This window comes from Calypte anna, chromosome W (genome assembly GCF_003957555.1).
Source record: "Calypte anna isolate BGI_N300 chromosome W, bCalAnn1_v1.p, whole genome shotgun sequence".
Lineage (NCBI taxonomy): Eukaryota > Metazoa > Chordata > Aves > Apodiformes > Trochilidae > Calypte > Calypte anna.
This window is the reverse complement of record NC_044276.1, coordinates 23,229,860-23,243,464: the sequence shown is the minus strand read 5'-3', so window position 1 is coordinate 23,243,464 and position 13,605 is coordinate 23,229,860. Positions and strand designations below refer to the sequence as shown.

The window sequence follows — 13,605 nt, the reverse complement described above, 5'->3', positions numbered from 1 at the left end:
TTATCAGGGCCCAAATTTCTGCTTTCTGCGCTGACGTGCCTGGGGGCAATGCTTTTGCTTCCACTATCTGCTGCAAGGTAACCACTGCATACCCTGCATACCTGGTACCTTTTTCCACAAAGCTGGATCCGTCCGTGAACAATTCCCAATCAGGGTCCGGCAGTGGCTCATCCTTCAGGTCCTTCCGGCTGGCGTACACTTGTTCGATTACTTCCACGCAGTCATGTTCCAGCTCTCCTTCTTCCTGGGTGGACCTGAGGAATTCTGCTGGGTTAAGGTGATTTGTTATTTTCAGCTCCACATCATCCTGTTCCCTCAATTGGGCCTGGTATTGGAGCATCCTGCTCGACGAGAGCCAATGGCCCCCCTTTTGTTCCAATACTGTGATGACCATATGAGGCACATAAACTGTCATGTGCTTGCCCAATGTTAGCTTACGTGCTTCTTGGATCAGGATTACTGTGGCTGCCACTGCTCTTAGACATCCTGGCCATCCCCCACTTACTGAGTCCAGTTGTTTAGAAAAGTACCCAACCAGTCTTTTCCAAGACCCCAGTTTCTGAGTGAGCACCCCCAAGGCTAACTTTTGCCTTTCATGTACATACAGTTGAAAATCCTTGGTTAGATCTGGTAGGCCCAGGGCAGGTGCTTCCTTGAGGGCCTGTTTTAACTCCCAAAATGCTTTATCTTCCGTGGGTCCCCACTTAAATCTCGGTTCCTTCACAACCTCATACAGTGGTTTGGCTGTCAGCCCAAAGTCGGGGATCCACAGTCAACACCAGCCGATCATTCCTAGAAAAGATCTTAGTTCCTGGTTATTGCGGGGTACTGGAATTGCACATATGGCTTGTATGCGATTTACTCCCAAACGACGAACCCCCTGCGAAATTTCACATCCTAAATAGATGACCTTTTGTTTGACCAGCTGTGCCTTTTCTCTGGATACCTGGTATCCAGCCTGTCCCAGCATATTCAATAGTCCAATGGTTAATTTGAGGCAGAGACCCTGTTCTGTGGTACCCAGGAAAATATCATCCACATACTGCAACACCACATAAGAGAAAGGCGAATCTTTTACCTGGGTAATCTTCCATTCCTCAAGTTCCTTGGCCAGCTGGTTACCGAATATGGTGGGCGAGGATTTAAATCCTTGGGGAAGCCTGGTCCATGTGAGCTGGTGCTTCCGTCCCGTGTCGGGGTTTTCCCACTCGAATGCAAAGATATTTCTGCTTTCAGGTGCCAGGGGTATGCAGAAGAAGGCATCCTTTAAATCAATTACTGTAAACCATTGAAATTTCTCAGAAACAGATGTTAACAATGTGTACGGATTTGCCACTACAGGATGTATATCTTTGGTGATTAAATTAATTGCCCTTAAGTCCTGCACTAACCTGTAATTACCATTAAGCTTTTTAACCGGGAAGATGGGAGTGTTGAATTCAGATTCACACTCCTGCAAAATTCCTAAACTTAAGAATTGAGTTATCATGGGGGCTATTCCCTTCCTAGCTTCCAGACTGATGGGGTATTGCCGTACCCTTACTGGTTGGGCCCCTTCCTTTAACTCCACTACTACTGGTACTGCCGCTCTTGATTTACCTGGGGTCCCTGTTTCCCAAACCCCCGAAGCCTTTCCCCAATCCAGCGTCACCTCTCCTTCAGGGACCTCCCCGGTCGCCGCGCCGGGCCCCACCGGCCCCGACGTCAACCCTGGCGACCCGAGCGGGACGAGCTCCGCCCGACGCAGACAGCTGCCCGCCCGTGCGGGGTGGCCGGGGGAGAGGCCCGCGCCTCCCCCCCCCGACGCCGCCGGCGCCCTTTCTCCTTTTCTATAGTGTCCAGCAACATTTGCAAATCATTCCAATCAGGATTCTGAGTTTTTATTACCATTTTCACAACCCGAGCCACTTTCTCAGGATTTTCCCTGTACGCCCCCGCCGATTGTTTCCATATTATTAAATCATTCGGTGAAAAAGGAACCTTTCTCATCACCTTCCCTCCATCCGCTCCCACTGCCTCTCGCAGCGGAGCCATCAACTGAGGCTGCGAAAAACCGCCTCCTTTCTCCAGCCTCCCTCTCCGAGTCCGCTCCGCAAGCGGCGTTCTCGGCTGATTAACCCAATCCTTCCTGCTCTATCCCCTCCTCGGATGAGGAAGGAAGAGGGACCCTAGCCGTATTTACCGGGGGAGCCTCAGGAGGTGGGAGCGGCGGCGCGCTCGTGGAGACCAACAAAGACACATCCTCCTATTCCTCCGAAAATCGTATCTTACGCTCTTTACAACCAGGACATTTATCACATTCTACTTCCATGGTTTTTAATACCAACAATCCACATGCTTTTTCTTTCTCTCTTTTTTTTTTTTTTTTCTTATTCTTTTTTTTTTTCCCTCTTTTTTTCTCTTTTTTTTTTCTTTTTTCTCTCTTTTTTTTTTCTCTTTTTCTCTCTTTTTTTTTTCTTTTTTTTTTTTTTTCAGTCAGGTTTTTTTTTTAAGATATTAAAACAAATCCAAATACTGAATTTCATCCCATTTCTCAGTTTCTCGCAAAAAACTCATCATAGAACTTAGTATTTCAGGGGTTAATGTTCCATTTCGTGGCCACTGCATACCCCCCGTTTCATATTCAGGCCACACATGATTACAGTAATCAATCAAGGTTTTCTTCCGTAACTCCTGTCCAAAATTGCCTTCTTTCCAATGTTTCAACAGACAACCTAGAGGTGAATCCTCAGGGATATCCTTGCTATTACAAGACAGAGCTCTAAAGGTCTTAAAAGGCAGCATGCTGACACTTATATTTGCGCGCTCTTACACACACACACACACACACACAAAACCAATATTCGGCCGATTACCAATACCAAATACCAAACTTGCCTATTCTCGTCGCCGCGAGTGGCAAGTGCTGGATCTGCACAGCTTTCTACTTGCTGTGTCTTACGACCAGCGCCCAATACCAAATACCAAACTTGCCTATACTCGTCGCCGCGAGTGGCAAGTGCTGGATCCGCACAGCTTTCTACTTGCTGTGTCTTACGACCAGCGCCTAGGCTTCCAACCAACCAATCCTAATACTAACTTAATACTAACTTATTTCTATAAGGAATAAAGCACCTTCGGGCTTACCTCATGGTTGTCCGTCGGGCGCGGGGTCGGGCACGGGTTGATGTCTCCTCCAGGAATCACCTGGTGCCGGCTTGGAGTGAATCAGCACGTGAACCGCCCCAGCCACCCCCGGAGTCCCATCTGGGGTGCCAGAAAACTGTTGCCTGTATCCAAAACACAAACCAACAGAGTCAGTTTATGCGGTGCTTTATTCAGGGCCCGGGAAGCCTGAGGACTAGCGTCCCAAGTCAGGGTTCCGAAGACCCTCATTTTTGGTTCAGCTTTTATACTTTTTTCATTACAGGCCACGGACAGAGTTACATAAATTTTAGTCACAAACAGTCACATAGATCATGCAGATAACAATAGACAAACAGTCACATAGATCTTACAAATAACAATAGATAGTCATCTCTTAAACTGTAAATCCACGGTTTACCATTTCAGCTGTCATTACCACCTGGCCCACCACCTGGATACAATATTTCATCTTGATCTTTGGTATATGGCATCAGTTTGCTTAACTATTCTCCTTTTGATTAATGTTTTTGCTGATGGGGTCAACACACTCCTTATTCTCCTTTGATCATTGTTCTTGTAAGGGTTAGCTCATTCTTAACTAGTTACTTATTTCCAGAGTTTTAGTCTACCCGAGCCCCTTCTAACTCTTAATTTGTCCATTTTAAAATTTTACAACCAATATTATTTTATTTCTACTATAAACTGTAACAAAGGCAGAACCCCAGAGCTACCACCCTCAAGAATTCTTTTCATTTGGGAAGAATGCCCCCTCTCTCTCAGCAATAGTCTTCATCCCAGCTGCTAACCAAAGACCACTGTCTCTGGAAGACAGAAAAGGATTCCTCCTCAAAGAAGTGAGGAGGATGCCTCACCTCCATCCCTCCCCTCCCATCACCTCTTTCCTGAGCACTGTCCCCTGCACAGTTACAACAGGACCTCTAGGTCTGGCCACGACAAGGACAAGTTCCAATCCCCTACACTACCAGACCTACAAGATGCTGCCACGACCCCGAGCTGCTCTCAGTCCTGACCCTCACCCATGGACACCATGTCCTGGCAGGAATGCAGATCTGCCTGTCCCCAGGGGCTACCCTGGGGATCTGCACTCTTGGCTCATCCCCATGGCTCTCTGCTACCAGAGCTCTGCTGCTCTTCTTGGGGAGGGGGTGTGGGACTGCTCCTGCCCCTGGAGCTCATGGACCCTGTTGTATACACGTGGAATTGAAAATATAAAATATGTCTCTTGAATCAGCTTTTTTTTCTCTCTTTCCTTCATCCTGCTTGCAATTAACATATGTTTGCCTAAATGTATGCCTGACAGATACAGAAAAGATAAGATTACTTATCAGGTCGCCTCCTGGTGCAGGGTGGAGACCCAAAACAATGAACTAGCAGGACACCAGAAGACAAAAGATAAGGATGACTCATCCCCGGGAAGTCTGGAGATTTGTTTGTATGTATGTATCAGGGACTTACTCAATGAAGGGACTCCTCTTTCTCTTGGGGTATAAAAAACCCTAGGAAAAAAAGAAAATGCCCCCTCCTCTCGGCACCTCAGTTTCCAGCTACAGGAAGACACAGCAGAGGCTCGAACGGGAGGAGAACCAGAAGCAACTCCAGCCCGAGGCCAGGTCCTGCGCTGATGGTGATAAATCCTCTTTTGTTCTTTCCTTTTTACTTTAACGACCCTCTGGTAAAGGTGATTAATTTATGCAAAGGCCTTTTGCCAGTAAACCAGCTTGCCCTGCTTTTAAAATAAACCCTTGTAACTCATTTTAAATCCAACAGTCTTGTTACTTTTGCAAATTCACGCGTCGTCTATAAGTAGTGGCTGGTTTATCCTGATAATCAATATATAAAATAATAAGCGGATCATGACAGATCCTGACAGCCTTGTGGGGACTCTTCCCATCTCCCTGCCTCTACACAACAGCAGCCCTTGAGGTGCCCTTGCAGAGACTGCTTTGCACATCACCTTTTCAGCTTTACCCATCAGCAGAACTGCTTTGCTATTGGGCACACAACAGGATCTACAGGCAGGACCTGCACCTCACCTTCTCCCCACAGCAGCTGCACTACACTTCCATCTGTCAGCCAACTGCCACAGAAAGCATAGAGACCCAATTCCTGAGAATATTTCATCAGATTTCCCACCCAACAGGCCAGTAGCTAACAGTGGAAACAGATGCCCCCACTGAACCAAAGGCAAAGTGGTGACTTTGATTCTCATCTTCTTCTCCCTCTTGCTGTTCTCTCAGCCAAACCACACAAGAGCTGGCAGCTGCTCTTAATTTCTACTTATCTTTTTTCCTCTGCAGAAAAGGAGAAAAGGGAAAGACTGCCCCTTGGAAACTGGGTCCTCATATTCTCTTATAATCTCTGTAATTATAGGAAATCTGTCCAACCTACACAGCAAATTGGACAACAAATTTTCACACAACCCCAGACAGTGACAGACACCTTGGTTCTCTGTGTCAGGCTCTCACCACTGCACATGCTCTTCCAGCTCTTTTACTGTAGCCCTGGTCTCAGAAGATGATGACAGGAGGTCTTTCAGTTTTTGGGACTTCTCTCTTAGTTCTCTTTTCTTATCCTTGTAGGAACTCATGTAATAGTAATACATCTGATGCTCCTATTGAAGCTGATGCTCTTCCAGTTCCCGACACTGTCAAAACACAGCAAGAATCCCTATCAGTTGGGAGAGCTTTTCTAGAGAAAAACAACTGCTTCCATGTCCCCAAAGTGGGAATAATGTGCTCCACTCTCCCCTGAGGTGTTACTCAGGACTCCAGACCCTTCTGCCCAGCCCTGCCCCAGATGCCCAACACCAACAGGATGCCTGCCCTATTCCCCTCATGAATGCCCTAATTCATAAGGAAAAAATCTTTTCAAACACTTCTTAGCATGGCCCAACACACATATGTTTTGCAGAGGCAGGGAAAGCATCAAAGGTCACCAAATTTCAAAGTTTTTTCAGGAGCTTTCTCTTACAAAGGGAAAGACCAGGCATGTTTAATCACACACATCTGCCTGTTACAGACAAATCTCCCTCTTCACTTCAATATGCATTTTGTATGGGGGGGAAAAAGCATTTGCCTGCATCGTGTGCCTGCACAGCACAGCAGGATCAACACTGAAGGAAACCAGCTGGAAACAAAGCAGCAGTACAGCAAATCTCCAGCATCTGGCAAGGATTTTTCCTCATCCTAAGAGGACTGTACCCAACTTCAGACACTAACACAACCTTCCTCTGCAGGACTCTGCCATCACCATTAGTCACTTTCTGGTTACTTTTCTTTACCTTACTGTATAATGCAATTTACTCCATCATGCCACTTACCAGTCCAGACTCTAATGCCAAATATTTGGCTTCACATACCTGCACCCCAGAGTTGTCAGTGGCTTCCTTTAGGCCTCTATTTTTGCTGGTGATGACATATGGAAAGTAGATCCTGAGTCCTCACCTACAGGGAAAACAACAGATTTTTACAACCAGCAGGACTTACTGCTACTTAGTTACTCCTAGAGTGCATCTTGATTAAGTGTGAGAACAATCTTAACAGAAAACATCACATCCCCTCAAATTAGTGAGCTGCTAGAGAGAAAATGATCAGAATACACATTTCATGTGCATCTGTGTTCAATCCTTTCTTTGGTGGCATTTTACTTTCTTATGTAAAAAAGAAAGTTTCTGAATATCAGTATGGCCACAAATAAATCACTCCAGTGTCTTGAAGGTGCAGGATCTCTCTCTCAGATAAACTGTGGTCCATGCAGTAACCAGCAAGATGCTTCCAGCAATGCAAAGGGGGCCTCCTCCTCCTGCTCTGAGGCCTGAGGCTCCTCCACTGTTTCAGTAAAGATAGGTGTACAGAATTGCTTCTCTCACTTGGTCAGTGTTCATTCAGGTAACACACAGCAACGTACATGCAGCTTGCTGCCACAAAACATTTGGTCCAGAGGCAGAACACAGCAAAAAAAGCAAGAAGGGCACTTCCTTGACATACAGCACTGTTTGCAACACAAAGTCACGATTTCAGTTCTCAAAGAAAGAATGAAAAAGAACAGGAATCCCACCAGGACTCACAAGTGAGGGGAAAAACTGGGTATCAGGAGTCAACACAGTCTTTGGTCATTTACTGTGCATTCATAGAGGAAGAATCTCGATCAGTATTAAACAAATCATTCCTCTCACCAGTCTTCTTCTCTGCAGTCCCTGTCAAAATATCAGGACTTGCATTAAAAATGTCCTTGGTGACACATGCAGCAATTGCAGCCCATAATTCTTTGAGTTCTTCCTGCTCCTGATTCTCCTCCATTTCTTCCTCTTCAGGTGATTCTTCCTAAAAGAGATCAAACCAAACAGCTGGAAAGAGATGAAACAAGGACCTGCTTTGCCACCCACTGCCAGCTTGAAAAAGACTTTTCCTGCCCAAGACAGAAGGGAAACTTGGCTGAGCTTGCTTTTACAAGGCCTTCAGCTTTTCCAGGGAAATCTGCAGGAGCAGAAAGAAAAGCCTCCTGTCCTCAGCCTCAGACCTGCTCCTGCCCAGCCCCTGAGAAGCACTTCCCTACTTCAACCCAGCTTCATTTCAGTTACTTCATGCTCCAACACATCAATCCTCCCTTCATTTTCTCCTGAAATTTACCTCAGAATCCCAGGGAGAAGTCCAGGGAGAATCAGGATCTTCCTCCTCTTCTGCTCCCACAGCTGGCAGGGCACCTACACACCAGGGAAGAAGAGAGACACTCTTTGTATTTCACTCTGCTGCTCCCCATCCCTCAAGCCCTGCATCCAGAAGATCTGCAGAGGTTCTGCTGCAGAAGGACAAATTCAGAAGTGAGCATTAGCCAAGGGTTTCTTCACCCCCAGCCCCATCACAGCATTTCCTTTACATTGCTGCCTCCTCTTGCCCCCTTGCCAGCAGAAGGGGGCTGTGCACAACAGCTGACACAGCTGCAAGCAGCACCCAGCACACCTCTGGGGAACACCCAAGACACTCCAGTCCTCCTTCTCCTCTCCATCTCCACATTTTGGTCCCATTGCTTCCGGGCAAACACAGCAACAGAAGCAAGAAGAGAAATGTCTGGAAAATGAGCCAGCTAAGGGATGAGCGGGAGGGAGGAAGGATTGGCCAGGGACAGGGGCTTAGAAGGTGATTAATATCTTTATTTTAAATATATGGCTTTTTTATTTCTCAAATGAAAAAGTGCTTTGTTTTCAAAACTTACTTCTCTCACTTTCTATATCAAGACAATACAAAACAACTACTTAGCAAGTCTACTTTGGCAGAGCAGGACATCATGCAACCTTTTCCAGGCAGCTTACCAGCTTTCCTGTACTTCAGGAAAACCTTCCATAACTCCAACAAGTTTGGCTTCTGCTGCTTCTCGACCTAAAGATTTATTTTAGAAAAAAATATTTAATTTCTAAATGCCCTAAGAGTCACAACAATAAACATTGTTTTCACATCAAATGTTGAACAGGAAATATAATCAGGTTGTCTTTTTCATAGTGCTTAGGTGCTGCGTTTATCTTATACTTGTAACTACACAAAGACTCCTCACACACCCAACTCAGTGAGTATTCCACCCCACAAGACTCTGCAGGCACCCTTCTGCAAAGTGCTTCCAAAACTATCTTTACATGCAGAACAGTTTCACTCATCTGATTTTTATCTTTCTATTACTTAGTAAAATTCAGCTCTCACAGTTTCAGAATGCTTCCTTGCAAAGGTGCAGAATGCAAGGCACTGTTAGCATCACCAGACTTGATGCACAAATCAGCCTCTGCAAGTACACTGACCACAGTATCCCTAAATTTCAGTATCACTGCCGAAAAATGCATCATTTCCATTTAAATCAATGCAAGGAAAAGAAATCATCTTAAAACTAAAGATGCTGGCTGGCATCTCCAGCATTAGTGAGTGGGTTGAACTACCACACACAAGTTCCCCATCACTACAGAATCCCATCATCAGCAACAGATGCTGATCCAAATGAAGAAGAAGAAATAAAATAATGTGACTGTGTACCTATGACTTTCGTCCCCAAACCACAAATCTACTGCTTGCTCTGCCACAGCTACAGCTTTTTTTGCAAAAACTGACAGAAACAATGACAGAGAAAACAATGCTGGCTAGAACTGCGGTTTCTTTCAATCCCAGAGAAAACTTGCCTTCAAGAGATTTATTTTTCAAGGACACTTTTCCTGGAAATGCACCATACCTTAGGGCTAAAACATATTGAGTCTTCAGAATCACTCCAATTGGCATCATTCCTCTCCACCTCAGAACTCCTTTAAAAACAAAGCAAAATGAGTGCTATGTCTCTAAAATCACCCCTCAAGCAAGTGGGAGGGGTTTGTAAAGTCTCACCTTATTGAGCCTCCTTCACAAAGGTCATCTGTGGCTGTTCAAAGATTCAATGACATGCTGACATTAGATTTGGCAAGCTAACAATTCAACAGTACACACAAACATTTAACATGGACAACTCTACAGCTCCTACAGAATGAAACTGGCCACAACTGGACCCAAATGGGTGTGGTGACTGCTGCAAGAGTCACACCTGAGTGTCGGTGTACGGATGCACCTCTGTGCCTCCTGGAACACTCTGTGTGGCACCTGTGGGTGCAGGTCCCTGTGCTGTTATATTATTTAGAATACAAATCACTATCCACCCTCTCTACCCATCCTGCTCAGTAACACCTGATATTTCAAGCCAACAAATGCTGTGGTTCTCTTATTACAGGTACCCAGCACCCAATTCCCTGGTGACAGGGCTGTAACATTTGCCTCAGAGCAGGAGGGAGTGCTGCTTCTCTTGAGTTGACCACAAGCACATGGAGTGGATGTGGCACAAGGACTCCTCCCCAAAACATACACTTCAGAGGACCTCAGAAGCTCTCTCCGGATCACCCCAGCTTACCCTCTAACCCTCTGTTGCTGCAGCACAACAAAGGGACTCTCATGATGTGCTTTCCACTGCCAGCCAGACTGCACTGTTAATGCCAAGAAATGCTCCCTGAACACTCTCTGCTGTCAATTTGCCACACAGTTCTGATATAACACACTTAAAAAAAGTAAAAGAAGAACAGGTGCCAATCTAGAGTTCATTTATATTAAAAAATTCATCCTATAGGACACAATCCTGTCAGTGGACATGGAGCACACAAATCACAACTGCCCTTACAGCCTGACAAGGCTAAAAAGTAACAAATCAGCACATTCACAAAGCTTCTTGTGCTGCTCCTCCTGATGCCTGCACTGAAGTCACCAGGGAGCACAGTCAGTGCTGACAAATCAAACCACCTCAAGAAAAGGACACATCATTTTCCTCTTGAGCTCCTCCCTAGTTAAGGATCCTACCTCCTCTGTCCACAGCAGGTGCACCCCACATAAATGGAGCAGCTCCTGCCTGCTCAGGGCTGGTAACCATGGTGATATGTTCTGTATCACATGCAGGAGCTTCTCCTGTGTTCTCCTGGTCTGTTTTGATTTCCAGCTCTCCAGCAGCTCCTGCCCGCTCAGGAATTCAAAGTATCTTGAGGATGTTGTCACCTTGAACATCCCCTGCAGGAGCTTCTGCTGTGTTCTCCATTTTTGCCAGATATTGACTGAGACTGCACAGACAAAGAGAGGAAATAGAGTTGGAAAAAAGAACCACATACTGGCATACACCACTCAGCACAACACTTAACACCAACTTATTATCCACCCTACACATATTCATACAAATTCTCATTATTCTCCTCAGCATTTGTTAAGGGTAACACACACAGAACTCACTGCAGGGCTCTTACCCCAGAGATGCACATTCACACCTTCAAGTTATTAGCTTCTGCTTGGAACATTTCTTCAGTCTGCCTTTTAGGCACACATAACCACCTGAGAGAAGGAACCCCCACAGCTACAAAGCTGTGCATCAGAGCAATGAAGGGCTCTCAGTCACATCTCTGAAACAAAAGGCTGGCGCTTCCTGGGCACTGCAGTGCAAGTCAGCAAGGACAATGGTGCTGGGCTGGGCAGAGGCTTTACACGCATCTCAGCTTGCCAAGTTCCTCCTCTGGCTACAGACACTTTGGAGAGTTCCTACTGGGCAGACCTCAGCTCAGCAACAACACTTGAAAGATTCTCTCACAGAGAATCCTGGGAAGAAATTTTCCTCAATTTCCAAATTATCACTAGACAGTGACTCAGTTCAGTAGTCCAGGCTAACCAAACATCAGGTGACAGAATTGCTCTGGTACCCCCCTCCACCCTCCCAAGGGAAGAGAAAAGGGGAACAGGGAAGAGAGACTAGAAGGTCTGAAAATAAGACTGGAACAGCTCTGCTCGAAGAGGAAGAGACAGGAACACGTGGGATGAGGAACAAATATCTGCAAGTCTAGACCAAAGCCCATCTCCATGGTGTAGAGAGACATTGTCAACCAGGTGCCTTGAATTGCCAGTGAGTGGGTGTGAGTCCACCTGTGCCTGATTAGGACAGGCCCCTATTGGGCATGAGCAAGGCCAGGGGGCCAATAAAGGTGGGACACACACCCACAGAGAAAACCTCAGCTCACTCTGGTGCGAGGCATGGAGAGGCCAGCAGCTCGTCGAGCCTCTGGAGCAAGAAAGGCTCTTCCCACTACACTTCTACCCTGGAAGCGCTGTGTGGTGGCTGGAGTCCTGGAAGAGACCAGCAGCTCGTCGAGCTTCAAGAGCAAGAATGGCTCCTCCCGCTACACCATGGTCCCAGTTATAAGTGTCCCAGGGTCCCTCACAGCAGGGCTGACTCAGGAGAGGGGTCCCCAGCTGCCCCCAGCACCTGATGGATTCGGATCTTGCCGAGCACGGGCGAGCTGATGACAAAACAGGAGCCTCTGCCCAAGAGCTCCCAGTGCAGCCCAGCAGCAGGGAAGAAGGGAGCAGGCAGGGACCAGGCTGCCCATCCTCTGGGCTCTGAGAGAGGCTGGCAGGAGATGGGAGGGAATCCTGAGCCCTGCCTCTTCCACCCCTCACGGGTCCCTCAGGGTGCTACACACCCTCTCTCTGGGGCCTCCCACCGGTACCAGAAAATCAGCCTGGGCCCAAAAACCAGAACCCACAGCAACCACACCCATCAGAAGACATCCCTGAGCACACCTTCAACACACCTCTAAACACACCATTGAACCTTGGTGCTGCCACCAACAACATTCCAAAGCCACAATGAGAACTGACCACTTCTTCTCATCAGAAAGTTCAAAGTTTACCTCCAGTTCCCATGAAGATCAGCATAATCCTCAGCTGTGTTCCCATCACGGTCTTCATGGGAAACTTTGGCACCATAAGAAAGGAGAACTTGGACCAAATTCAGCTGCCCAACAGAAGCAGCAATCATCAGTGGGGTTCTGAAAGATTCAAAACATCCTATGAAATGGATCATTTGACACAGAAACATTCCTTTCCTTCCTGCTTCCTCTCAGAAAAAGTCTTTTCCCCATTCCATTACAATGAACAAAAGAAAAAGCAGGTTCCATTAGAAGCAACAATAGCAGGGCAGAGGGAGTCAAAACAGCTGCGTGGTCAGACAGAGCTGCCACATGTACAACACTTCAGTGCACATGAGGCTGCTGTGCAGGAGCTGGTTTCTCAAACTGAGGCACTGCTGCCAGGCTCAGGACACATCTCCTGCCAGACAATGCCTCCTGGACAGCCCCAATGCAGAAAGCAGCCCCTTGAGGTACCACAGCAACCAAGAACACACTGCTTTCACACAGAAGTCTCACAGAAACAGCTCCTTCCCCGTGCCCCCCTGCTTTTGGTCAGAGCACATTCCCCTGCTTCTCAGCAGTCCAACAGAAAGAACACCAAAGGGACACCTTTGGAGAAACCCCTTACCTTTGATGCCGGTCTCGAGTGTGCGCGTCAGCTCCTGCTTTCAGGAGAATTTCTACTATCTCTTCCTGATGTTCAGAGACAGCAAGAGCTAGTGGGGTAAAGCCCTCCTGAGAAGTCAGAGAAATACATCATGTTAATCATCAAAGTCAAAAAATCTGCAAAAGGAATACTGACACCACTTTCTGAAAGGACTTGCTGAAGAAATAGAAACATTTACCTTATTCTTGGCATGATGATCCACATAATGCCTGAGTAACAGCCCCACAAGGTTTTTATTAGGAGCCCAGATGGCCAGATGGAGGGCAGTGTGGCCATCGGTGTCGGTGAGATTTGGGTCGGCACCGTGCTCTAGCAGGAAAGCCACTCAGTCTTCTTGATGAAACTGTACTGCCTGGGAACAACACACAAAAAAAGGGAAGACTTCCAAAATTCACAATTCACTCCATCACAGCTCGCCCAGCTTCTGACCACTGGGAAAGAAGAGCACCTGCAAAGATGATCTGACAGGTGCCTGTTCCACTCCAAACCCAACAGGCGTGTTTCCGCACAGCTCTGCCTACAGAGTCCTGCCAGACACCTCTCCTTTCATGCACAGTCAAGAAGCCCCTCTTCC

The 13,605-nt window shown here is 46.9% G+C and overlaps 1 protein-coding gene and 2 long non-coding RNA genes across 3 annotated transcripts in view; 1 reads left to right on the top strand and 2 right to left on the bottom strand.

Moving 5' to 3' along the window:
* The window catches only part of LOC115600133 (POTE ankyrin domain family member B2-like), a 156,100-nt gene that overhangs the window by 51,097 nt on the left and 91,398 nt on the right, over positions 1-13,605 (top strand). The gene's annotated exons all lie outside the window — the stretch shown is intronic.
* Positions 5,547-7,397, bottom strand: LOC115600078. The gene is made up of 3 exons (XR_003988810.1): positions 7,322-7,397; positions 6,506-6,590; positions 5,547-5,791 (listed from the first exon to the last, which is right to left on the bottom strand). It is a non-coding gene; the product is annotated as an uncharacterized LOC115600078 (long non-coding RNA).
* Positions 9,409-10,556, bottom strand: LOC115600077. The gene is made up of 3 exons (XR_003988809.1): positions 10,497-10,556; positions 9,504-9,537; positions 9,409-9,424 (listed from the first exon to the last, which is right to left on the bottom strand). It is a non-coding gene; the product is annotated as an uncharacterized LOC115600077 (long non-coding RNA).